The 26,519-nt window shown below is 39.0% G+C and overlaps 1 protein-coding gene across 1 annotated transcript in view; it reads left to right on the top strand.

Annotated features, from left to right (window-relative positions):
• MYT1L (myelin transcription factor 1 like) overlaps nt 1-26,519 on the top strand; it is a 295,677-nt gene that overhangs the window by 99,366 nt on the left and 169,792 nt on the right. The gene's annotated exons all lie outside the window — the stretch shown is intronic.

Raw genomic sequence — 26,519 nt, 5'->3', positions numbered from 1 at the left:
TAGGACAAAGTCACAGCCTTTTGTCTGTCCATGTGATGTAACATTCAAGATGTGTTCCTGCTGCGTGGCCTGTGCACACTAATCACTGCTGTGTATTCCAAAAAATAAGTTAGGAATTAGGTTTTATATTGTGATCTAAAGGAAGTGATTTATCCATTAGGCCAAAGAGCATGCCATTTAATATTGATCACCTTACTAGTATTGTTTCACTTTTTTTTCTTTATGATGCCTTGAGAGGCTACCTAGGACAGAGGCTAAACAGAGTTAAAGGAATAAAGCAGGTATTTGTTAAAAGGCCTTCAAAGGATACACCTTGGAAGTTAAAGAGCCTTACTGAGGCTGCACCCAAGATGGACCACGGGTCATGCGTTTTCATACTTTTATAATTGTGGTCCATTTACATGTTGGGGTTAATTGTCCAATTACATCTTCAGGTTATGAAGTCCGATCCTCCGAGATTGTTCTTCTCAATTCACTGTTGTTTACACTTTTTGGGCCTGAAGCTGCAATGGTGTCCTTGGTTCTTGGGCTGGAAAAGGATTGTTTTGTCTAAACTGTGAGGAGAACTTGCTAACACTTTATATGAATTTCACAGTTATTCTATACTAATGCAGTACAGAATCCGGAAAATATGAAAGCTAAAACTTAAGGCATCATTTAAAATTCTGAAATTCAGCCTCTTCCTTGGTTGTGGCTAAAATTTGCAGAAATTGGTTAGTTGTCAGTTTCCTTCTGCATGTTCACATCTTCTCTGGTCCTATATCCCTTAATCAGATCCTCAGTGTGGATTTCAAATAAGCAGCTTCAATGATGTACTGGCTGTAACATGTCAGAGGGTATTCCCAGGGTTCCTTCTCACCACACTGTTTGCCACTGGACTTAGGCCTCTTAATGCAAAGGCCAATGGGTGTTCCTTCATAACTGGACGTGTAATCATATGAGAGCAGGTTGATAATGGTTCCAGAATCCAAGCACATTAGTTGCCTTTTAATGCTTTCTGCCCAGGTTTCTCCTCTCTTCTGTTATACACAGATTAATGAAGGAAGACCAATGAAGAGAAAGGGGAATCACCAGCTGGGCTTGTTTGCAGTTTCATTGTTCAAGTTACTTGAAATTTAAAAAAAAAATATTAAGCTTGTGAAATAAGGCTGTCTGCTGAGACCGCTATGAAGGAAAGTGAAGTACCTTTCTTTATGCTGGTGACTTCAGGAACTTAGGATATTAGAGTTATTGAATGCAAATTTCCTAACTCTGTGCATAAGCGGTGTGCTTAGTCTAATACTCTGATGAAAAAATGGTAAAGTTTTTTACTTCATGCAGTGATCAAAATACTGTTGGTGTATAGAAAGAATACAAATGGAAAAGAAGATTTAATGACTCATGTTGGAAGATAAAGATGGTATAGAATAAATAAAACATCACATTTAACATTTGCCAGACATAGGGGTGGGCTTCTCTGGTTGTCATTTATATGTCATTTATAAAACTTTGTTTTGACTTTGGAAAACAACCGAAACTTGTAGGAGTTATAAATGGCCAGATTAATGTATAAACCTCTCTAGCAATTACTCTTGGACATTGTCCTCTTACCAATTAATTTTTGGAAATAAAGCATTTTGAGAACTAAAAAAGGTGGTTTTTTAAAGTAAATCAAAATATCTCCACACTTTTATCCTGCAATATTTTTGAATTACTTAAAAATAATGTAGAGATAACAGTGGTAGTTGCTATCACTTGACGTGACATTTTTCATTCTCACATTAAACTATAGTCCGTTTTGCCTGTTAACATTCCTTAGTCTCACTGCAGAGATTACAGAGATTAACTGGAAGAGTGTAAGCCATGTGTAGGATTTACATGCAAAATGGAAAGCAGGAAGTGTTGCTGAGGAATGGTCACCTCTGCCCTGATGCTGCTTGTGCTCAACAGCCTGCCCACAAGGCCTTTGTACTGTGGGGATGCTGGGACCCAGGTGGTGCCCCCAAAACCTGTGCCCTCCCTAAACTGCCCGTGGGGAGGGCTGAGAAGAGGCAGAGGCTGCCGGCAGTGGGAACAGCTGCAAAGCAGCCAAAGCAGTGACATTCGTGTAGCTGTTACTGAGTGTTTGCTGCCTGGAGCTGAACAACTCTTGTGCCCATTCATTCCTTCCTTCCTGCACAGACTCTGTGTACCAGATTTGCTCCATGCCTGTGCTTCCTTTTTTATTCTTTGCCTGCTCCTCCTTTTATTTCTTCCAGTGTCCCATCTTGCCAGTCGTTTTCCCTTTAGTTCATGTGTCCATACCCAGCCACCCCTAAATGGACGCAGATGGTAATGGCACTTAGTCTGCCTGTGCTCACCCCCTCGGCTGCCTCGTCTCTGCTCTCCCTCTCCAGACTCTGAGCTTTCCTGGCAAGTGCCATCTGATGCTCTCCACTTGTGCAGTGCTTGTACAATAATGCCTCTGTCTTGACTGCTCTGCTGGTCTGTGCTAATTATTAGGATAATTAAGGGTGTATTATTTTCAAATTTTCTGTTAATTTCATGTGAAACTATTTCAACTATTTCAAATATTTTATGAATATACCCTTTTCCTTGAAGTTAATGTGAAGATACATTCTAATTTATTGCTGTTGTTCACTACTTTTAATAATATACCAGTCACAGTCTTCATTTCCATCCCTCCTCTGAATGAATGCACTTAGTACTCCCTTAGTCTAGTAAGAATATTAGCAGGCTTTTCATAATATATTGCCCTTTCTGAGGCTGTACATTTTTTCACTGTACTTTTCTTTAGGTAAGAATGGTAAAATAAAGCACAGTGTTATAATATGCAGTGCACATCAATTAATATTGCATATTTGCAGTGTGTTTTTAATGTTCAATAACCTGTTTAAATTTTTCTTTGCTTTATTGTGCAGAGGGCAGAAGTTTCTCTGACAATTTATCATTCACACTATTTTAATTTAAGCTGGGGCAGGATGAATGCTTGAGCCAATAATTCCTAAAATATGAAAAGAATTGGTAGAATACACCTGGGTAAAGAGAAGAAGCCCAAGAAACAGGAGAATTCTAAAAAACACTAAATTCTGAGCATATCCTTGCATGCAGGTGGGAATGCACAAGCAGAATGGCTTTAGAAAGTACAGAAATACTGTAAAATACTCATCTACAAAATACACAGAGAAGCATCTTTATTTCTGAAGAAAGGGCATATTGGGACACATGCTGAAAAAAAAAAAATGACAGAATCAAAAGAAACCAAAAAAGACAGGTGTGCTTGGCCTAATAAGCTTAGTCCTTACTGGAATATATAATGTTCTTATGTTCACAACTTGTGCAATTCCCATTGTCACAGCAATACCTCTTCCAGGAAGGGTGGTCGTGCTTGTGGCTTTAATGGACCCTGTCCCAGGGGTGACAGTGGTGCAGCCAGCAAGCAGCTTCTTGTCCTCTTTGCTCCTGAGACTGCAGGCCTGACCTCCATAATGCTGTGAAGCTGCCACTATCAACATGGTTGTAATGGCCTTTAAAATATGTAACCAAGAAACTAAATGGAAGAGAAAAAAGGAACAAATTGTAGGGGAAATGTTAGACTGTTTTTTTGCTAGGTCTGAAGCTCTCATAAAATTTCTTCACCTCCTAGCTTTCCCCCTGTCATTTATTTATCATCATTATCAGAGGAAAGGGCTAATTTCCTCTAATAGAGGCAGAAGTAAATTCGTATGTAAAAAATATTTCTTTGTACCCCAAATACTTTCTTCTTTATTCATGTGCCAAACCTTCTCTTTTCCCCTGAATTCCATCTCAAAATGTAAGACATTTTTTTCAACATATGTATCTTATTTTTCCTGAACTCCTTATTTTCTTAGACTTTTTTAGTGGGTTAATACCTATTTATTTAGTTTTATACCTATGAAAAAAATGAATATTGTTGTGATTCTCCTGTGATTTGCTTTCTCTTCATTTTAACTGAACGCATTTGTCATTCCTCCTCTAACCTGTGCATGGTGATATCTTGTGAGCAGGTAATTTTTTCACTGAATATATGGCATATGCTTAAGACTTACAGTAATCTATGGCATTATATATGCTTAGAGCCACTGGGACTCTCATCTCTAACAAAATTCATAGCACTTGCAAGAACAACAGCAGCAATATAATAAATAAAACTAGTAATAGTAATATTCTTTTCTTTCTTTTTCATGAAATACAGCCATGAAATATGGCAAACTATCACAGAATTCTGTCTTCTGAGCTAAATGGCTTCTGGTTCCCTAAGGCAGGTCTTTGTATAGTTGCAGCAGTGAGAACAAGCCTAACAAGTGCTGATTTTAGTTTTAATGGTGTATTATTCTGTATTATTTATGCAGCATTAGCTGAATGTGATTTTCAGGCAGCAGTTCTTTGTTTACAACCTAAGCATCAGAGCAAGGCTCATCCTAGTGAAGAGAGAGTTAGGGAGCCCCTTCTGGGTGCACATAAGTCTGTGGGGCCTGGCAGGATGCACCTGTGAGTGCACAGGTTGCTGGTTGACATAATTTTGGAGCCACTCTTGATGTCAGGGTCATAGTGACTGAGAGGTTCCTGAAGAGTGGAAGAAAGCCAGTATCACTCCTATCTTCAAGAAGGGCAAGAGGAAGATCCAGGAAACTGCAATTCCTTCCATTTTAAAATTCTTGACTGGTTTATCTTTGTTGTTTGCTGCTCTAGCACTTGAGCACAAAATAAGATTCACTACTTTTAGTTTATAAACACAGATTTTTCAAAACACTGAGTGTTATGCTGAAAACAGTGTTTCTGTTGTCGTTAGTAGGAGTGTCTGATCCTGTTATTCCTGCCAGTCAGGCTGTGTGGTGCCAGGCTTGGAACCAGAGGTGAAGAACACAGATGGCATCACCTGCTCCATGTCTGGTTGGAATGACCTGACTGCCATGACACAGGTCTCTGTGGCAGAGACAGCTGCAGAGTCTTCTGGCAAGCTTCAGCTGCCTTAACCTTCCAGTTCTGCCTCAATCTGCTCTAGTTCTGACATACCTAGAGGATGATAACCTACTGCTGCCATCAGTTGCTTCATACGCTTGCATGGTAGTAATTAGTGCAGTGAACAAATTACTCCAGCTTGGCAGATAACCAGTCTTGACAATGTAAGGTTATATGATCAAATTCTAGGGATTTTTGTTCGCTCAGAAAACCGGAAAATATTTAGCTACCAAAGAAAAAAAATCAAACCCCAAACAAACAACAAACCCCCCTCCCCCAACAAAAAACCTTTTAGAAGAATGGTCTTAGCCCTGTATTTTCCAGTCTTTGTGTGTTTGGATTTTTAAACTTAGTGGAAACTTAGTTTTTCCATTCTGGTCATGTTGAAAATGAACCCACTTCTTAAGAAAGTAGCAAGATGTCCTGGTTTAGGGCAGAACCAGTCTTAAAGGTACAGAACACACAGAACAGACTGGGGATACAAGCATCACAGTCACCCTAGGACACAAGATAATCCAAAAATCTCCATTCTTAAGAAACTGTAACTGTTTTTTTTTTTTTCTTTTCATATTCTTGTTCAACCTTACTGTAGTATAATAAAGTGTAAGCATACCACTGTTTTCCCTATTACTTTTTTTACATCTCCTCTTCAAGTGGTGAGTTTCATCTATGATAATGTTTAGTTTTGTGATAAATTATGACATACAGAAAAGGCCTTGAAATGGCATAGCAAGGCAAACAAAAAATCACAAATTGCTTGCCTCTTCCACCAGAAACTCTTTACTTGTGCCAGAAAAGATCAGACCTTACTCAACTTCAAACCTTTTTTTCTGAAATAAGAGAGTTTTACCTCGTTTAAAATGCCATGTTCTTACATCATTATGCAATCCAAATTTTTCAGAGTTTTGTATGCTGGTCATATTACTGACCTACAGTTTTACCAGAGTAGAACAACAGCACAAAATTACAAAAGCAAATTAGTTCCAGAGTGTTTCTTCTCCTGTTCATTGAAGCAACAAACACACTTCAAAGAGAATTTGAGTGCTATGTATATATTTAAATCTCAGAAGGTGGGGGAAATAGTTTAGTGTGAACTGCTGAGTTTTAGATCATAAGTCGGTTATTACATTTTGCTGTTTCTGTCTCTCTGTCCCTCCCTCCCCTGATTCTCTTTTTATATTTATCTGGTATTAATGGTTAAAAAGAAGGAAAGAGTGAATACTGCTCTTCAGTGAAGAACTGTCAATTGTACCTGGGAAACAGAGAGGTGAAGAAATAGATTAGATGGGTGGGAGCTCCTTCAGCCTTTAAGTATCTACTGAGTTTGGGAGAAGCCCCATGGGCATGGGCAATATGGTATAGTCCTGAGGGTCTGTATAGTGCTCATGTTGTATTCATGTGGATTGGGGTGGTAAGAGTCAAGGCAGGTGGAGAGAGGAAGTAATTATCTCCTAAAATGTCATGTATATGTATCTGTGTGTATATATATATCAGCAAAGAGAAGCTAATAAGACAGCAGAATTTCTTCATGCTTGAGAGCCAAATAATTTAGTCGTTTTCATTTATGTAAGAAGTCTTAACTGTGTGCAGTTTTGTCAATGTGCCTGTGAGGGAGAGTGGGTTGTTTTGGCCTGGGATTTTGTATGAGGAATAAAGTATGTAATTCCCAGCTCTGTTATATTTATTTGGGCCATTGTAAACTTGCTGTATCATGTTAGAAGCAGGGCTTCTGTGTCTGAAAAGGAGCCAGGTCATTCAAACAATGTGAATGGAAAGCCAGAGAAACCACTGAAGCATAAAAATGTACAAATGAGGACAAGATCATCACAGATACATACCAATAGTATTGAGAAGAAAATCTTAGGAAGTCTAAATGAACAACATGTAACTTGTGCATGTAAAATAAGAGAGAGATCCTTTACAGAGAAGATATTTTTAAAAAGAGTAAATGACAATACATGGCACACTAACATGAATAAAGCTGAAGACTAATTCTTGTTCCACTATATCTCTTCAGTTTTGATTTTGTCTTAATATTACAGAAAAGTTGGTGGTTTTTTAAAATACTGATTTTTTTTTACTATTGTCTTTCTTATTTTAAAATGTAATTTTGCTAACCAGTGGAGCTACCCCTATGGGTTTAGGGTCATAGGGGTATAATAGCATGGGCAATTGCACCTTGTGTCAACTGGTTTTTCCAGAGAGGAAAAAATCAAAGATACTCAAAAGTTCAGGTTCAGTGTAAAAATGCCTTTGTGCATCCCGGGGCTGTGAGCTGTTTGCTTTCTGATGTAAGTGTGGGAACACCAAACATGGAGGCACTGCTCCCACTTACATGATCTGAGCAGATTCTATGACAGGCAGCAGAAAAATCAAGTAGGCTTTCATGTGCACATTTGTCCATGAGCAGAATGTAATGTAATACTGGTTGTGCCATGCTGCTAATGACTGAACCTAATCAATATGAATGAAATTGGTAATAAAAAGGTTTAAAAAATAAGAGACAAAAAATCAGAATACGGCAGATGCTGTTATTAGTGGGCAAAAGTAAAATAGGTCTAACCCCGTTTAAGTTACTTTTAAAAGATGATTGCCACATCTTCTGTATGCCTCCTCAATCCCCAAAATACACACCCAAGAGGTACAGTGATTCTCTGATTTCTACATATTTGCTATAAATCTTTGGCTTCCATAAAGTGAGTCATAGTGATGTCAGAAGGAAATTGGTTTCAATGTCTATGTCTATACAAAGTAAATAAAAAGCACTCTGGCTTCCTGAGGGCAAGTGGCAGGGCATGGCTTACATCCATATGGCTAAATTTCCTACTTCACTGAAATGTGTCAGCCTTGCCTGTATTGCATATTGGGAACCATCCCAGGCTTGCCTTGCCCTCCAAACTGTGCCCAGGTGTTGCCTGGAAGAGTGCTAGTTCCCCTGAATCAAATCTGTGCCAAGCTGTGTACCAGCAATTAAATTCTGTGCAGTTTCATGCCATAGTGCCCAGGCCCTGTTTAGTTCAGTGGTGATGTCTGCAATGGAAGCTGTTGGGACAATTAAACTGGTAGGAGCTGTAACTGTTAAACTGTTGGGATACCAGTTAGCTGGATCTTTACAGGACCAGCTGTAAAGAGAATCGAGGGTAATTGTTTCTATATGAGTGTTGTCACTCATTATAGTACTAACAATAGTACTGTTCTGGAATAAATACTATACCTCAAACACACTGATGCATGACTCTGCCATATCTCCATTCTCTGTAAGAAAAGTACACATTCAATGGCAGTTTTACATCTTTATTTTTCTCATTTCTTTGCTACCTATGGCCAGTTGTCTTTCATAGAATTCAACCACTGTTTATTAGCTAGTATTTTCTATGGTGGTATGAAGTAAGCTTAACCAGTTTCTCTAGGTAAAAAACAATGGCTGCTCTTTTAAATTTTTTTTGAGTTTTCACGTGCTTCCAGGAGACATCTCTGGGCTTACATTACAAACATACATAAGAACTTTTCAACTGCTTTCATCCTTCTTCCAAAGCTATGAGACAGTTGGCAGCTCTAGCTAAGTAGAAGCTTTCCACTTCAGCAGTCCATTCAATGACATAAAGCTGTAATTACCAAATGATTCAATACATTTTTCATCAGGAAAAGAGACAAGGACTATGGAACCTTATGGTTCAGAAAAAAATTTCCATCATGAATATTCAATACCTTTACTTTGCCTCTGCAAATGCATATATTTTAGTGTTGCAAGGCATGCTTATCTTCAGTCTACACCACTGCAACAATCACATGTAGAGGACTTCCAGGTACAAGATTAAATCAGGGTCTATGGGACACCTGTGTTGTTTTCAAACTTTATGCTGGAAAACAAAGTTATGTGCAAAGAAGAACTTGGAAAACATGGGTGTTTTTGTCCTGATTTTTCTTTCAGAAGCTGGATGGAAATTACATTGGAATGTACTGAGATAGGGGCAGCAAGAGGATACAATCTGATTACTACATCTTTTTTTTAAACTTTTAAACTAATTATGTAGCAAGCTAATTATTTATTTTGCACACTCAGTGAGGTGAGGGCAAATTTATTTGGCTGCTGATGCCAGTGATATGTGTATTTGTGTGCCATGTATCACATTTACAGCCATGCCAAATTGAAGGCTTATCTGCCAGTGGTGGATGAGGAGGAGGCCTTATATAGTATATAAGGCTTTTGCAAGCTATCTGGGAAATTGCACATGTAGTTTTAGACTTTGAGAAGAACAAAGACAATGTCCTTTTAAAATGATTTGTGGGAATCTATTGTCACTAATAGAAAGCCTATGGGAAAACTTAAAAAGCAGGAGACTTAAACTGCATGGATATGGAGAAAGAAAATCTTGTGGTATTATTTTCATGACATGGTTTTTAAAAATTCAGCTTTGAACATGAAGTTGATATTAATTTGTCTGCAAAAGGGTCATCCTTGTAGGATCTTTATTTGACCTATACGGAATCAAATCTCTGTGACTGATTAAGAGGAAAATGAGATGAATTGTTGGACCTAAATAATAAACAAAAATCTTTAGGACCTTCTCTTCCTGCTAGATATCTATTCGGAGCATGCCCGGTAGAAATTAGTAACATTTGTCATTCATAACTGACAATCTACTTAGAACAATGCTTTAAAACCTGCTATGTTAGTTTCAGGCTTGCAATTTTTAAAGTAGGTTTCTGAAGTAATGTGTTCTCAGATCAAACCCCTGCCTTTTATAGGACAGAAGGAGCTTGCCTGAATATTGGAAGATGCAAGAAGGACTCTTAATCGATGGTATATTTTTTCTTCTGATAGTGGAAACTAGTCCCTGAACATTTTTGCAACAGGAATAGGAAATAGTAGATAATTTTGTTAAAACACCTTTCAAATAATACCAATAATAGATATATTTCAATAAACTGTTTTAGTTCTAAATGTATTTATCCTAATGTTTGCTTACTATTACCTACAAAATGGGTTTTTGCTGTTTTTTCTCTCCCAGATGAGGTTAACATTGAAATGAAAGCAGTTACACTGTTTAGGTTTCATTTAAAAATCTGTTAGCCATTTGAATGACTCCTTCAAGAAGTTAGAGACTTCTGGAAACTCCTTCATTGCCTGAGGTGAGAGTAGATTCATATTTTGTATAGAATATAGATGACTTAGTTTGATATATTTTTAACATACTTATGGTTCCTAGCTTTACTGTGGTCTTCAGGTAGATTATCTCCCTGTAAAAACTATAAGCTTTTTAATTGCATGAACAAAAGGTAGTGAAATATTAAAAGCAAAGGTTTTAAAAGTATTCTTTGAAACTTTAGATCTTCTGTCAGGTAGGTTTATTACAATCTCTTATTTTCAGAAGGCATAGAGAAATGTGCATGTCCATTAAAATTATAAATCAATTATTTTCCAAGATTTGATCCTTCTTACATTGTGCCAGTCCTGTGACGTTTATTGAATAATCTAATCTGGAGGGAGTGAAGGAAACAAAAACTTACTACAGCTAGTTTCCAAGATGATGGGGAGATGAAGAATTCTTGTAGGGAAGCACTCTCTTTTACATACACTGGTCTTTCATCCCATAAAAGATGTCTGCTTGCATGAGTATTAATGGAAATACTTTTTTTAAAGTATACTTTAAATACTTCTAAATACTTTTAAAATACCTTCTTTAAAATATTTGATGGCAGAAGATGAGTGGGAAAGGGAGAGTTCACAAAATCTTACTTTTAAATAGGAAATGCAGATGGAATTAATTGAGTGAAGTTTTGCTTAACCCTCTTTTTTTGTCTTTTTTTTCCCCTGTACATTTTTAGTCTTTGCCTTTATTGATAATTTCTTCTGACTTTTTGTTGCTTATGATAGCCATTACCCTCTCTTGCTCTCATAGTAGCAACTTACAGTAAGAACATACAGTGGAAGATTTCCTTAGATTTAGCCAGGAAGACACCTGCACAAACAGCTGGAGAACTCAACAGCAAACAATTATCATGGTTATTCTAAAATTCTCTAAAATCCAACTTGAAGTCAGATGGAGAGAATTTATTCCCATGGAAAAAGCTTTTTTTCCAGGCTCTTCATAAATTTTGGCCTATTTTTTGAAGATCCTGATAGCTGCAACTGTCATCATCTTTGATTGATTTACAGAACTCCCAACAATTGCAGCTGGTAGCTTTTGAACTCTTCACTTATTGGATGGGAGCTAAGCTTTCTTGAAAATCTGGCATCAAGATTATAACAAGATTTTATAAAAAATAAATTCGGACTTGCAATTGTGAAAGGATCTCTAGTTCCACACTTCAAGGGCTATTTGTTAGTGTTTGGGACTGACAACTGTATTGGAGAAGAGAAAGCTGGGAATGGCCTTCTATGAGGAGAAATTTCTGCTGAATAAATCAAAACTAAGCTTTTCCAGTCACAAGAACAACATTTCCCCAAAGACACTTTTCTTTTAAACAGGACTTCACTTCACTACTCCCCCACACCAAAAGAAACATTTGAAATGTTTCCAAAAAAAGCAGGTGTATGCTAAAGGCTTCATACCATCAGCTTTTAGCATGTAAACTGTGTTCTCTCAATGAGACTAATCACATGATTCTGAGCATAATAGTGAAACCGGGACCCAGTTGGGCTGGCAAAACTGAATAGAAATCAGACCAGTCACTTGGCTGGGACCTGTTCCAATTTCATTTTGGATGAAAATCAGCTTTCTCTGAACCATTCCCCTCCATTTTCTATCTCCTCCAATCCTCTTCCTTCTGGAAAAAACTATAGTAATAATTGAATTGTTTATTTAATTATATTTTTAGGCATTCAAAAGAGATTGTTTGTCACCAACATTTTCTTCTATTTGTTTTGGACCATCTCAGCGATGGTATTTTTAATAGAAATACTCTTCATCTCCATGCAGAACTGATCTCTATCATCTGTTTTTACAAATCAGACTAAGTTTGTAGACTTCGGGACTTTGGATGTTATCCTAAAACTAAGATATTTTGCTCCTTTGCTCTGTGTGAAGTCAAGAATACTATGCTGGTGTCTTAAGTCTAGGGGCTGGCCATACTGTCCTAAGCCCTGAAGGTCCTGTCTCATCTGCTGCTGCCAACTTTATCCTTCCGCAGAGATTGCTGCATCAGTGTGTTCTGGTATGCATGTAATTGGAAGCATTCAGCAATCTAGCAGGATGAAAGCTCCAATATAAATGTAAATGATTATTATTATTCAGCATATTAACCCAATATTAAAATATAGGAGGTTGCAATTTCAAAATACAATATGGCCAAGAGACTTATAAAACCTATTTCCAGTCCATATCATTCATTAATGGGATTTTATATTTCAACATAGCAGATGACTTAACAATGCTGGTGCATGTAGCAAGTATGAAATACAGCATGAAAGTGACTTAGGATATATAAAGCCTACTGAGTCTAGAAAAGAGGTGTCCATGGAACTACCTTCCCACATCCCGCCCCAAATCCTGCAGCTTTGACATTTTCTGCTGTCTTGAAAATAATTCAAGAATAAGAGCACATCAAAATTGGAAAGGTTGAAACCCCAAATCTACAATAAAGTCTGCAGTAGGAAACAGAGGTGCAAACTTTATCTTCTTATGTGACCAAGTTGTGGGCAACAAAGAGGAAGAGAGTGAAACAGACTACCTTTGTGACAGCTTGAAGATGTTCTTCATGGCTGTAATGCTGGTTACAGAGTTTATGGTGTGGAAAATACTTTTCCATCCTCATGCCTTCCGATTTCTCTCTGTAGCAATTTGTCGTTAGCAGATCCTAAACAGGGGATAGACAAATTCAGCTGTCAACAAATACAGGTTCTGATAGCCAGTGTCTTCAGGAGATTTTTACTATTTTTAATTATCAAAGGAAAAAAAGCTTTGCTGTATGAGCTGATAAAAACCCATTTGAATAATGTTAGTCTTTGATGAAGAGTACTAAGCTCTTGTCCAGGCCTCACGGGCTCCCACAGCCCTGGTAGCCCCTCCTGGACTCTCCTCAGGCCCCCCTCTGCCCCGCCAATGGGCCCAGCATTGTGGAAGCTGATCCATGGGCAGTGTAGTACCTTGCCCTTATGGTGGGTGCTATGGGATATGCTCTTGCTGCAACATTAGACCTTACCTCAAGACTCTTCCACAATTCCAAGTGCTGCAGGTCATGACAGCCAACCTCTAGAGTGGGGTCCTAGCCCTGCACCTGCAGCACCTTCTGAACCCAGAACCCTTCAGAGGTGACTGACAGGTGTATGGAGTTATTTTAGTCTTTTAGATGTTTAGGTTTTTAGGTCAGATGTCCCTAACCTTTGCTGCCTATGTCTTATCTTAGCAACTCTTGGTTCGTGGTGCTAACTGTAGGCTGGGTCATCCCTGCAATCCTGGCCTCCAGAACTGCCAGCACTGGGTCGAAGAATTGACTGTATCAGGAATAGCATCTAATAAATTCTTTAATAAAGTAAAAAAATATAAAGGGAAAACAGGCATCATCCAGAAGCACTGCTATAAGGATGGTCGCTGTACATAGTGACTTACAACAATAAGTCACCAGACAAGTCTGAGTCTACTGAGTCGAGGATGAATGACAGATACCAAGAAGGTGCAAAACCTTGAGAATAACCTTTCTCTTTTGGGGTGCACTTCCATGCCTTAGGACCTTGTTGTATTTGAGTTCCCGTTCTAGGATTAGGAGATGCAGATCATGTTTGAGGTGGACAGCCTCACTGCTGTTGACATACTTTAACCTCTCATGGACATGCAATAGTAATGGATATTTTGTATTGTCCTGTTCAGGATGTTTTGTGCCAATCCAGATGTGTAGATAAGCATGACTGTTGTTTAGTGCATCACAGAAAGTGCTGTGCTTGACTGGAATTGATTCCTTACCTGATTGCTGCTGTAGAAGGGATAAAACCCTAACATACGGACTGCGGTAATTGCTAAATTCTCACTTCATGAAGGAGGGGAGGGCAGTCTTCCTTGTGTATGGTTGGGTTCATAGAGGCCTAAAACCAGTCTTATTTATCATTGAGTAAAGCAGTGCATCCCAAACTGCAGAAAGACCCAAACTGGCCTGTAGCTGCCATATGCACAACGCAAGGTGTAAAACTTGTTTGAGAATGAGCAAGTACTAGTACAAGTAAAGTGACTGGCACAACACTCAAGTGAGAAAGTCTTGTTGAGCAACCATCTCAGCACAGTGATAAAGCTTCCCCACTGCAGCTGATCTGTTCAAATGGTCCTGCACACCTTTTATTTACCAGGTGTAGGCAATGCTATCCAGAGGGTGTCCTGAGGTCAATGTACAAGGGAGTACCAAAAGGCATGTTGTACTGGTTTTGGCTGGGATGGGATTACTTTTCTTCATAGCAGCTTGTACGGAGCTATGTTTTGGATTTGTGACCACAACAGTGCTGTTGACACATCGGTGTTTTAGGTATAGCTCAGCAGTGCTTGCACAGCATCATGGCATTTTGCTTTTCACACTGCCTCAGCAGCAAGCAATATGGAGGTGCACAAGTAGTTGGGAAGGGACACAGCCAGGGCAGCTGATCAAAGGAATGCCTCACACTGTATGATGTGTCATGCTCAGCAGTGAAGGTTGGGAGGGAAGTTTGCCAGGGCTGCTGTTGCTTTGGGAACTGGCTGGTCATCAGTCAGCTGGTGGTGAGCAGTTGGGCTTCTTTGCATCGCCTGTTTTTCTTGGGTTTGTTCTATTTGCTTTGTTTTCATTTATTTATTACATTGTCTTTATCTCAGCCTCGAAGTTCTCTAACTTTTGTCCTTACAATTGTCTCTTCCATCCCTATGGGAGAATTGAGCAAGTGGCTATGTAGTGTTTAGCTGCCTTCCAAGGTTAACCCACAACAGATGCGCAGTCTAGTCTGTACAGCATTATATATTTAAACATCAAGAGATAAATAGAGAAGTTTCTAAAGCATGTTTCTCTATGTACTCTACTTAAGAAGAAAACCTACTCTCTAAGCAGACAGATAATGTTTACATATGTGACTGCAAACACTGTACTTAAAATACTGGGAGCTAAGGGTTACAGAAACCATGTATATTAACCCATAATTAATCCTTGCTGCCAGACTGTTAATTTTTCATGGTTCCAAAGAGACTTTTTTGAGCAGTATAACTTTATTGTGGTGGATATTTGGATTTTGCCTTCCTTTATACATTTTCCCTTTTCCTGTCATGGAAAGGGGAGATAATAGTTCCCATCTGGTAAGAAAAGATTTTGTGCAATAGTTATATGTTTTTTGATAGAGTAAAGTAAGAATAGGTAGTAAAATAAAAATACAAGTATAACTACTTAGAACTTTGTTGTGTGTTCTCATTTGAATCCTTTAGGATTACCTGTATTCTTCATTCATCATTACTTGTATTCTTCAGAACAAGTTGAAAGATTTCAGAATTTTAGTTTCAGTTAATTACAAAAAAACCCCCCAAATGTTTGCTTTCAGTATTTATCTACGTACTCTGAAAACTCTATTAACAACTCTGAAGTGCTCCTATATTAGAAGGGAACAAGAAATTTCCCCGATTTCTGCAATTAGAGACTTCTCTAAGGAAGAGCTGAAAGAAGCCTAGTAAAGTCATCCAGCATGTTACTGAGGCTTCCAGGCTGGGAAAAAAAGGCTGAAGTTATGCTGCAATTGATCTAGAGCTGCAGCCAGCCTGATACAGTTTTGAATAGCTTTGAGGCTGTTTTAAATTATGTTTGAGACCAAGTTATGCTCTCATGTCAGAGACATGAATAACTTCCTGCTCTCTCATCTGAATATTGAGGAATTTTATTAAAGGAAAGAGGGAAAAGTACAACTTTATGAAAAGAAAGTATAATTACTACTTCACAAAAAATGGAGAGTAAGTATTCAACTCTGATGTACAGTATAAACACATCCTAACTGACACTGGTATCCAATTGTGCCATATGGACGCAGAGGTGAAAAATGCTACCTGCAGAAATATATTGCTATCTCAAGAGACAAGATGGGAGGAAAATCAGGATAAAGTATCATTATTCCCTTGCTAATAACAGGTGGAGTGAGGAGTCCTGGGTTATTCTGAAAGTTTCCATACTGCCCGAGGTTGGCACTTGGAGGTTTCAGGTCTGCCTTCTGCTCTCACCACGACACAGCTCTGACTCTGCTGGGGGGCAATGACTGAGGGCTCCAACTTCCCCTGCTGTCACTCTTCCTTGGCACCCCATGTGTGCCCTGTCACTTAACAGGCAAAGGAATTTTGAACTGATATAAAACATGGTCCAGGAAAGAGTAAGGTCCTCTATGTCTTAATATATATTGTATGTACTTCTAGTGCACCCATTACTTTAGCTTGGTGACCACTGTTGAGCAATAAAAAGAACTGATGCATTTGTTGTTGAATATTGTTAGCTTTCCCTGGAGAATGAGGTTGTTAAATGAAGATTGAGCTGTTAAGAGAGGCACTATGTATTTTCATGTCTAAAATCAAACCACGGGTAGAAGAAACTGAATTTTTTTTTCCTAAAGTGCTTACAAAAGTAAATCTCAACTATTAACCAGGTGTGACTGAAGCAGTGCTGACTGAATTTTGCAGAGCTTTCAGCAGTACCCAGTAAGCGGATTCTGTCATATTCAGCTCAGTTCAAATAGGCATAATTTACATTTCAGTAGTGTTAGCTGTTTCAAAGCTGATCAATGTTCATTAAAAAAATGTGCCATGCTGTGGAGATCATGACAGTCTACTGTGAGAGACATGTTCCTGTAAGGTAGAAGGAGACAAGCTGAATCAAGTCCAAGAGCCTTGTCGGAAGTTTGAGTGATGTGGAGGAGGACCCTAATGGTCCTGGGCAGCGATAAGGTGAATATCATTTAAGTGTCTGTGTAATTTTCTATGAATTTCACTCTTGTTGCTTCGAGACAGATGATCTCTTAGCCTTTTCTGTGTCCCTGAGTGCACTAAATGTGTTGAGGCAGTCATATTCTCTCTGCCCTCCTTTTATATAAGCCTATTTTGCATTAAACTAATACATTAATCTACTGCATATTACAATTACTGAAGAAACTGCATGTTAATTACAAGCTAGGCACGGGCTGCAGAGAATGGTTGCCTGTTTGGCACTGCCTGTTCTCAGCATGCCAGCCCTCTGTTCCAGTTAAGCCTAACAGTCCAATGTTATCCATGCACCTAAGTGGTAATCAGGGGACACTTCCAAACCCACCAGAGCCATCTTGTGGCATTTTGAGTAAAAATTTGGCTTATGGATGAAGCTGAGATGTTCTACTGATCTCCAAAATATAGAACCACAGAACAAGCTGGGTTGGAAGAGACTTACAAGGATCATCACATCCAGTTCATGTCCCTGCACAGCACCATCCAGAAGAGTCACACCATGTGCCCAAGAGCATTGTCCAAACACTTCTTGAGCTCTGTCAGGCTGGTGCTGTGACCACTGCCCTGGGGAGCCTGTTCCAGTGCCCAACCACCCACTGGATGAAGAACCTTTTTCTAATATTCAACCTAAACCTCCCCTCATACAACTGCAGGCCATTCTCTAGTGTCCTGTCACTGGTCACCAGAGAGAAGAGATCAGTGTCTGCCCCTCCTCTACTCCTCACAAGGAAGTTGTAACTGCAGTGAGGTCTCCCTTCAGTCTCCATTTCTCCGGGTCACCCACTCCTCATAAAACTTCCCCCCAAGGTCCTTCAGCAACTTTGCTGCTGTCTGTTGGAAATTCTAATAGTTTATATCTTTCTTACATTGTGGTGCCCAAAACTGCACACAATATTCAAGGTGAGTCTGCCCCAGTGCAGAACAGAGTGGGACAATCCTCCCCCTTTCCTGGCTGGAAATGCTGGGCCTTATGTACGTGAGGTCAGGGTTGGCCCTCCTGGCTGCCAGGGCACTGCTGACTCATGTTCAGTTTCTGTCAGCAGGACTTGAGGTCCCTCTCCATAGCACTGCCTTCTAGAATCTCATTCCCCAGTCTGTCTGTACAGCCAGGGTTGCACTCTGCCAGTGCAGAATCCAGCACTTTCCTGACGTCGGGAGCTGGGGAACTCCAGCTAGCTCTTACCCCAGCCACGCAGGTCAAGAGTGGCCCTCCTTGGACTGCTAGCCCTCCAGGTAATGGTGTAGAGCGGAGATGCCTTCTGCTCTCTACGAGCCCTGTCGGTGTCTAGGTTCGAAGCAAGAATCAGAGAAGGCTCTCTCAGATGTCTTTGTTCTCCAAAGGTGGTATGAGAGAGAGCGAGAACAGAGTCCCACTTCTACTTTTTAACTGGGTGATAACAGGGGGTAGGTACTGTTTTCCAGCCAATCAGGGACACAACAATGAGGGGGCAGTGATGGACAATAGCGCAGGGGAGGGGAAAACTTGGGGGGAAACCAAACAAACCAAAAAACCTCCAGGGGGAAAAGAGGAACAAACCATCAGGAAAATTACTTATTGAAAATTCACCACCACACTTTCCCATGTTGAAAGCCATACATTTGGTGATTGCCCAGTCCACCAAGTTGTTGAGGTCTCTCTTTACAGCTTTCCTGCCCTCAAGAGAGTCAACAGCTCCTTCCAGTTTTGTATCATCTGGGAATTTGGTCAGTGCCCCATCCAGTCTCACATTCAAATTGTTCATGAAGATATTAAAGAGCACAGGATGGAGCCCTGTGGAACCCCACTAGTGACAGGTCGCTGGTCTTATGGCACCCCAGTCACTGTAACTCTTTGCGTCTGACCCATGAGGCAGTTGCTCACCCATCAAATGATGAGTGCTGGACATTTTATCCACACAGATATTATGAGAGTATTGAAAGTTTTACTGAAATCCCAAGAGATTACATCAGTTGGTTTCCCTTGATCAGCTACATAGGTTATCTTGTCATAAAAGGAAATCAGGTTTGATAAGCAGGTCTTACCTCTCATGGAGACAAACTGGCTGTGTCCAGTAACTGCCTTGTCTTTCAGGGGCTTTTCAATAACTCCCAGAATGATTATCCCCATAATTTTACCAGGCACTGAAATGAGACTGTAGTTTTCAGGGTCTTCATTCTTTTCCTTCTTGAAAACTGGGACATTTGCCATCTTCAAGTCAGCTGGGACCTCTCTGCATTGCCAAGACCACTCAAAAAAAACATCAAGAGAGGTTTTACAATGACATCATCTAGCTGTTTGGAATTCTTGGAATATTATCAGGTCTCATAGATTTGTAGGGATCCAGCTACAAAACAACAGATCCTACACCATTTCAGAATTAACTTGAAGTTGTTTTTCTCATGGTCATGGTCTTACAACTCAGGGCACTGAGACCCCCGTGGTCTGTCATCTGTGTTGAAGACGGAGGCAAAGAATGTGTTTAACACTACTCTGCTGTCCGTGTCTCTGTTTGTGAAGTAACCATCTACATTCTGGATGTTATTTTTACACTACTTATTGCCATCAATATATTTGAAAAGAAATATTTAATTGTCCCCCACAGTTTTGTCACCATGAACTGCAGTTGAGCTTTGGCTACATGAATTTTCTTCCTACAGTAGCAAGCAGCAGCTCTGTATTCTTCCCATGTCACCTGATCTTGCTTCCACTGGGCATGTACCTTCCTTCTCTGCTTTATTTCCAAGAGAGGAATCCTGTACAGCCAAGACCACCTTCTGCCTCATCTGCTTGACTTAGGATATTTGGTAATTGCCTGCTACTGTGCCCTTTGAAAGTGATGCTTAAAAAGTAACAAGTGCCCATGGATCCCATCACCTGCAGAAGCATTTTCACAGGGGACTTTAATCACTAATTCCTTGAGCAGCCTGAAGTCTGCTTTCCTTATGTCCGGAATTTTTTCTGGATACTTTTCCTCCTGTCAACAGAGATTTTAAACTCAATCGCGTCATGGTCGCTGTGGCCAAGATGGCGGCCAGTCACCACTTCGCTCATGACATCCTCTCAAGCAGCAGAGCAAGGAGGGCATCTTTCCCAGCTGGCTTCCTTAGGGCCAGTTCCATAAAGTTATCATCCATTTTTTTCAGGAATCTTTGGGCCTGTGTTTTACCAGCTGTGTGATGTTTCCTGTTAATTTCTGGCAAGCTGAAGTCCCCCCTAAGGACAAGAGCAGCTGTGATACCATGCCAGAGTCTAGGGCTGGCTCTCTGCCACCCCAGCACTGGGGCCAGAGGGACACTACTCCCAAGCAGGCTGATGGGAGCAGCAGCTTAGAGCTCTTGCTCTACAGCACTGAGATGGTTAACAGGAGCAGGCTGGAAGCAAGAATGAAGAGGAGGCTCGCTTGCTTGTGTAATCCAAAGGATTTATTTGCAGAACAAACTCTCAAAGGGACAAGGCAGAAGAGCCCAGATCTTAGGGTACACTGACTTATAAACTGGGGAGGGGCAAGGGGGTGGAAACCTGAACACAACCAATCAGGGAACAGAGTGGGAGGATTTTAACAGAGAAAGACACAATTTGGGAGCCAGTGGGGAGGACAGGGGGTCACATGGCCCAATTGGGTGTTGTGGTTTAGAGGAATTCCAGGGAGGGGTTTAGATAGGAGTTGGCCCAAGGGGGAGACTGACAGAGAACAGTCTGGAAAAATGGGCAGGGCGAGGACAGATGGACAGCCCAAGGGAAGGGACAACTGCAGGGATAAACCAACTTCTAGATGTGAACAGGAGGGTACAGAAACTAGAAGAGAGGGGTGCAGAACTTATAACTATTAATTACTTTAACAACTTAAATGCACCATCACAAAGTTGACTTGGAAGTGTCCCTCAGTTCCTCAAAGGATAATTCATTGGCATCATTGTCCTGGTTGGGCAGTCTATAATGGACTCCCACTGTGACATCCACATTATTTGTCTGCCCCTTGATTCATACCCAGAGGCTCTCAACTGTGCCGTTGCCAACTTTGAGTTCCATGTGTTCTAACCCTTCTATCACATACAGTGACACCCCTCTGCCTCTTCCACTTTGCCTATTCCTCCTGAGGAGCCTGGAACTGTCCAACAGGGCACTCCAGACACAGGACTCATCCTGACAGTTTTCATTTATGCCAGTCATGTAAAATATCTGGGATTAAGCTAAAGCTTTGAGCTCTTCTTCTTTGTGCCTCATGCTGTGTGCATAAACATAAAAATATTTCAGGTGTGTTACAATGTAGCATTTTCCAATGTTTTTATGATACCTTTTTTATATTGAATTTTACACCTTTCTCCTCAGTTTTTAAATTTTTGGGACTTTTTTTTTTTTTTTTTTTTTTTTTTTTTTTCCTAGGAAACCAGACTAGATCAGGGTTAAAATGAAAGTGGGTTGGGCCTTACTTTTGGCTTAGGAAGCTTATATGAAATGGTGGACAAGGCCCTAGGAGACCACATATACACTCTTTTAATTTCTGTATTTGGTTTCCTGTATAAAATCAGAAAATTGTGTTGTCTTTAACAATGATTAAGGTAAGTTGAAGCTGAATTACTTTCTCAAATCAATAGGGTATTCTTCAAGAAGTTAGCATGATTGCTGACATAATTTTGGAAGGACTTCCTGATGTTGCCTATGGAAATCTTTCTGAGCAAACCTGGATTCATTCTTTAGGGCTGTCGCTCAGTACTGGATACTCAAAACTCATGTGTCCCGGATAAAGGCTGGAAAACTTTTTTATTGCTATTTCTGAAAAGAACAGGTTTTATGTTGATGCAAGGTGACTAAAAAGCATCTGAGTTTGGGTCTGAACAGCATTTTGCCAAGTTGTAGGCACAACATAGTAGAAAAAGGAGAATGGTACATTTGTGTGTTGGCTTTGTACCAACAGTAATTTTGGCCACTGCAAGAATCATTTGAACCAAAGGAATCTTGTCACTAGCAAAAATACCCAGGTTCAAGTTGAAAGGCCTGGTAATAGAATCAATTCATTGCTATGCTTAGAAGTTAACCTCTGCTCTTAGATTAACAGGCTGCATCTTACCAGCAAAGTCGTCCTTCATAGTTCTCTCTGGTGCACTTCTAGTAAGATGGTGCAGCTGTATGCCAAAATATTTATGGTCAAGAAAATTGTATTGTGTCTGCAACATGTGCACATTTGCTTGGAAATGAGATAAAACCATGTATTTGTGAGATAAGAGCTCGATATAATGTCACATCAAATCAGGATGATCTACTGCATTGTAAATGCTTCATTTTCTATATTCTCTGGGTTAATAGAATGTATTCAGATTGAAGATTTTTTTAAAATCGTAGAATCATCAAATATATGTCAGCAGCATTTAGGGCAATGAGATTAGGATGTTCTGTATTATAGATATCTTCATTTGGTCAGTGAATTCTAGCAGTCTCCAAAAACTGAGAGGTGAAATGTTTGCTGTGGTAGGCTGTTGAAAGCTTGGCTTCATATGCCAGCAATAGTTTATAAAATATTTTCTTCACTATTTTTAAAGCTACTACTACTACTTTTTTTTACTTAGAGGAAACATTTGTATGGAATATTAGTGGTTTTGATGGGCAGTGCTTTTGTCAATACCAGACTGAGATTTGAAAGCAGTGGCAGTATAATTTAGAGGCTATATGGTTCAAGGTTAGGTAAGAAAACATGTTTTTATATGATCTTTGCTTTATCTGTTCCATGAATAGAGACTAGTGGATTGATTACTTGCTACTTTACCTTTTGCATATATATTTATACCCATTAAAAGGCTAAAAATCACAGCCACATTTCTTTCAGTGTTCTAATTGCACCAATGCAGGTGTCCAGACCATTGTCTCTCTTGCACATACATAAATGCTTAAAGAGTAGCACTAATTACAACATGACAAAGAAAAGCTGTGTTCTAGTGGCATTTTGAGTTCAATTAGAAAGCGAAAGCTTCTGCTTATAATTGTTTCTATTAAGATCTGTACATTTTTCTCATTCTCAAGAACTATGTGGGGATTAAAGCATGCCTTTTAAATCGTTTGTAAGCTGCTTGTTCTGTTCCTTAAACTGACTTCTAACACTATTAGTTTATGAAGAAATGGAGTTTATTTTTTTGGATTGCTTTGGTTTTCAATGAACATTTAAAACTTACATAAGATTTCTGTAGTAACTAAATTATATTTTATGCCATGTAAACAAAGTTGTAAAGAGTTATATATTACATGTAGCTCTGGTGGTAGCAACATAAAGCTAATATCAGTAAATGAGGGAATGGGAAATCAGTTGCCTTCTCTTTCCAGCATGCAATCAGAGTAAGCGCCTCTATGATGGGCAATTACCTTAACTGCCTGCCTAAAGCAGCAGCGAGTTGCATGATCAGTCCAATGCACAAGATTATACCCTCCCCACTACTTAATGAAGAAATTCAGTCTGCACTGATCACTACCATATCATTCCAGTGTATTGCTTTTAAATTTTTAAGAAGGAAAAAAAGTACTAAGATAACCCAGTTGGAAAGCAACAGGAAAAATAACATTTCAGTTATCACAGAACTGCCCAGGCTAGAAGTGACCTTCAGAAGATGATCTGGTCCAGCCTTTTGTGGGAAGGGGAGCCTCAATTAGATTGTGTAGTGTCCTGCCAAATTGCATCTTGAAAACAAGTATCAAGAACTCAAATGTCAAAATCTTATTGCCCATAGCACAGTGATATGGTGATGGCTCAGAATCAGACTGTAAAAGCTTTCTCTTTCTGCTGAAAAATGCCAGGTATGTTCATTTATTTCCATTAATTTTATTTAACAGATTTGACTTTGTTCTAGTTGAAACAGATAGAAAAAAAAATAAAATGTCATACTTAAAGCAATTTATAATACAAGATACCTCCCTCTGGTTGTGGTATTTCTAGCAAAATGAAATCATGAGCATTCCTAATCCTTTGTTTCAGTCTGTGCTGTTTAGTAATCTGTGAGGGAAGAGAGCCAAATAAACAGCTGGCATGTTTTAGCAGTTACTACCGGCTTCTCTCTTGGCTGTCTCTGTCGAATATGAGGGATTGCCTGGTGAATTTAAAGGCAGGGCTGAGTGCCACACATTCTCATCTTACACTTTGACTCTGCTGTTACACTGAGTAGTTCTGGCACAAAGGAACTCTACAAGCAGTGTGGCTGCTCCTTCGTAGGAGAGAGTGAACCCTTTCCAGGGCAAAATACACACTGACACCAACTCCTCACAATCCTTCACAGGTTCTGCTCCTAGTGTAGGGCCTCTGCCTCTGGCCATAGTCACTGAAGTAAATACATGCTAACATAAGAAAACTAACATCCCTCTTTATCTCAAAAGGGCAAAGATATTGTGTACTTTTTGTGGGATGATGAAATGAACATAAAAGGGATATCAGTCATGAACAACAGGTGGTGGGAATGCAATACCAGATACTGCAATGAAGAAGTTTGTTTCACTTCTGAAAATGACTTTTCCAACAAGGAAAAATTTAGACTTAGTTAATATTCATGAACTAGTTTGCATTTTAAGTGCAGTCAACAGAGCATTTTCACTGTGTAGCAATATGCAGACTCTTACTGATTATTTTAATTCTATCTTCCATAGTTTCTTTTTTAATGCTATCACTTTCAATCTGTAGAAATTGAGAAGATCAATATTACTTTATTGCCTCAGTGTGGTTTTAAAAAATCTCAGCAATTTTGATTAATGAACACCAATCAATTGCACATGATTAATTTTCATTATCCTGTTTCTATCTGAGAGTATTTTATCTATCTCCCTTTATTCCTATTCCTCTGTCACTCTCTCAACTTTTGCTGCATTTTCATTTCATTTCACAAGTAGCTAGTATTGAGTTACACACTGATGTGAAATCAACTTTACCATTTGAAAAGGAAAATGCTATTCTGAATTTTTAATAATTTCTATTTACTAGTGAATGCAAAATTACAGAAATTGCTTAATTAAATTCAGTATAAAGTCATTTTGTTCAGCAGACACTTACTGGTTTGTATCATGGTTATCATGAGGCTGTTACATGTCTCAATCTGGCATCTAATTGGTCCTGTATAACATTGAGCTATGAGGTTTAACAAAGCCTGAGTGTTACCTATGGAGTGGTCATCTCCGGCTGTGTGTCTGTTTTCATTTTATATGGCAAACTTTTTTACATAGAATTTCATATTCTAGAATTAGGTTTTTATTTTGAAATCTTGGTTGCAATACAGTGCAAAATTCTGAGATCCCTGATGTCTGTTTTTTCTTCCTTGTTTTTATGTCATTAATGATCTCTTCACTTCAGATAACTGCATGTTTTTCTTTAACTTGTTCAGAGATCAACATAATGACTTAAGTCTTATGTCCAGTGTAAATTTTCAATGTAAAATTTATGTTAAAAAATGTAAAATTTATGTAAATTTTCATCTCAGGCCTCCTGTTTTCACTAATTTAAGTTACACTGCTAAATATGGGTGTTTCTGTATTTCTCTGTCAGATTTTGAGTCTGGTGCAAATGTCCATGCTCTTATATATATATATATATATATATATCCTGCCTTCAGTTTGTGCTGGGTGAATCCTGTACTTGTTAATACATAAACTGAATTGCAGTTACATTTCAGAATATTCCCAAGCAATGCATGCATATAGGTGCAGACAATACCCTTCTGTGTAAAGATTTTAAAGACACAGGTAATAATTTTTTAATTTGATAGTTTAGTTGTCTAAACCCTGTCTTAATTCCAAGTGTTAGATTCTTGTCACGTCTATATACACAAACTTAATCTACAAAGATATAGCTTCATTTAGATATGCAGTGTGAAAATACTGTCTTCTGCAGCCAGTGCTCAGTCTGCCTTATTTCGGAGCTGTCTGCTATTTGTACCCTAATCCATGACTGTTCTAAAGTCTTTTGCCAGTAAATCTCCTTTAACCCATCCCTCAACCCTAATGAACTCTGGTAAGTGTAGTAAGTCATCTGCCTTTTCTATTGATGGTAATAAATTAATTTTGCAACTCAATTAAAATGTATATATACAGTATCTTTCTGAATGCTGGGATACAGGCCATCCAGTACTAGAATTGTATATTCCTTTTCACTGACTGATTCCTTTTTACTTATTCTGGTGTCACTCTTCATTTCATTAATTTTTCATTTTCTGCCTCCAGGAAACTTCTCTCTGATTCTGGCATGTTTCCCTCTTTCTCCCTAGTGAACATACTTGAGACAAAGAAATCTTTTAGCTTTGCAGCACTCTGTGTCTCATCTGTCAGCAACTCGCCTCCATCCATCACGCCAAGAGACTACAGTCTCCCTCAAAATCTCCTGATCCTTATCTATTTGTAAAACCTCTTGTTTGTCCTTATATCATTGACTAGAATAGTTTTTAAAAATTCCTTTTTACTTTGATGCTTTTTGTTTTCGTTGTTTCAACAGATGTCTCAATTATAGCAATAGCAGTATTTGACTTCTGTTTGTAAGCACAATCTTGTGAAGAAAAAGAAAACATATAGTTAACAGCTGCAAAATGCTTCAGGACTATATCCTCTTGCAGATTTACACGAAACATTCATTGACTTTCCTGAAGCAGCAGAAGGCTTGCTTTTTATTAAACAAAGAAGCCGAAATATACATATTGCACTGTTCACTGTAATGGCAGGGA

This window comes from Zosterops lateralis, assembly GCF_965231275.1.
Source record: "Zosterops lateralis genome assembly, chromosome: 3".
NCBI lineage: Eukaryota > Metazoa > Chordata > Aves > Passeriformes > Zosteropidae > Zosterops > Zosterops lateralis.
Note: the sequence above shows the minus strand (reverse complement) of the source record. Positions and strands in the feature narration are given on the sequence as shown.